The sequence below is a fragment of the Tamandua tetradactyla genome, chromosome X, assembly GCF_023851605.1.
Source record: "Tamandua tetradactyla isolate mTamTet1 chromosome X, mTamTet1.pri, whole genome shotgun sequence".
NCBI classification, from domain to species: domain Eukaryota; kingdom Metazoa; phylum Chordata; class Mammalia; order Pilosa; family Myrmecophagidae; genus Tamandua; species Tamandua tetradactyla.
Window position 1 is genome coordinate 79,820,511 of NC_135353.1, and position 1,680 is coordinate 79,822,190.

At 33.7% G+C, this 1,680-nt stretch overlaps 1 non-coding gene across 1 annotated transcript; it reads right to left on the reverse strand.

Moving 5' to 3' along the window:
* Nucleotides 1-481: 481 nt before the first annotated feature.
* On the reverse strand, nucleotides 482-590 carry LOC143672280 (U6 spliceosomal RNA). The gene has a single exon (XR_013169749.1). It is a non-coding gene; the product is annotated as a U6 spliceosomal RNA (small nuclear RNA).
* Nucleotides 591-1,680: the final 1,090 nt, after the last annotated feature.

The following is a 1,680-nucleotide window of genomic DNA, read 5'->3' on the forward strand; positions in this document are numbered from 1 at the left end:
TTAAATTGCAAATAATTTTAAAACCATTAAATATTTGAAAACACAACTTGGTTAAATTAATTAGGCCAGATCCATATTTTCTGTCTGAAATGTGAACCAGATTTTTATGTTATTAAAGGTGAAGAAAAATATTTTTCAGATAATACATAATCTGAAATCTTTTATATGGAATCTAAAATCATAAATAAAAAGAATAAAATAAAAAATAAAAAAGAATATGCTACTGGATGGTAGCATACCAAAATAATAATAGTAACTGTCATTTTGAGTTGGAATTTGTGTAATTTTTTGATTAATTGATTGATTGAAAAATAATCAGATAAAAGCATTTTTGGTGGTTTGAAACTGTATGTATCCCAGAAAATCATATTCTTAAAGCTATTCCATCCCTGTGGGTGTGAACCCATTGTAACTAGGCACTTTTGATGAGATTATTTCAGTTAAATTGTAGTCCAGGTTGGGTCTTTTTTTATTTTTATTTTTTAATATGGAATGCTTCACGAATTTGCATGTCATCCTTGCACATAAGGCCATGCTAATCTTCTCTGTATCGTTCCAATTTTAGTATATGTGCCACCCAAAGTGAGCACTCTAAATATTTTTATTGGCAAATCTGTACACACATACAGTCATGCATGGTGTACAATCAATGGCTCAAAATATCATCACATTTGTATTCATTACATGATCATTTTTAGAACATTTACATCACTCCAGAAAAAGAAATAAAAAGGAAAAAGAAAAAACTCATACATACCATACCCCTTACTGCTCCCTCTCATTGATCACTAGTATTTTCACCTATCTAATTTCTTTTGCTCTTTATCCCTCATACTATATATTTTTTATTCATTTTTTTACTCATCTGTCCAGAACATAGATAAAAGGAGCATCAGACACAACGTTTTCACAATCACACAGTCACATTGTAAAAGTTACATCTTTATACAATTGTCTCCAAGAATCAAGGCTACTGGAACACAGCTCAACAGTTTCAAGTACTTCCCTCCAACCACTCCATTTACATGATAAACTAAAAAGAGATATCTATATAATGCATAAGAATACCCTCCAGGATAACCTCCAGACTTTGTTTGAAATCTCTGAGCCACTAAAACTTTATTTTGTCTCACTTCTCTCTTCTTCCTTTTGGTCAAAAAGGCTTTCTGAATCCCATCATGCTGAGTCCTGGCTCATCCTGGGACTTCTGTCCTATGTTGCCAGGGAGATTTTCACCCCTGAGAGTCATGTCTCACATAGGGGCGAGGACAGTGAGTTCACCTGCTGAACTGGCTTAGAAAGGCCACATCTGAGCAGAAAAAGCTATCTGGGGGTGACTCTTAGGTATAAGTTTAAGTAGGTTTAAGCTATCTTTGCAGGAATAAGTTTCATAGGGGTAAACCCCATGATCGAGGGCTCAGCCCATTGACTTGGTTGTCTCTACTGCTTCCAAGAATATAAAAAATCTCCAAATGGGAAATTTGAATATTTCTCTCTTTTCTCCCTAGTCCTAAAAGAGGATATTGCAAATATGTCCTTAACACTGCCCAAATTACTCTGAAATATATCAGACATCACAATAACCTGTACAAACCAACAAAATCTCATGCCTTATTCCAAATTCCATGTAGTCATGGTGTTCAACTAAACTGACTATACAAGTTAAATTAGGAAATTCAT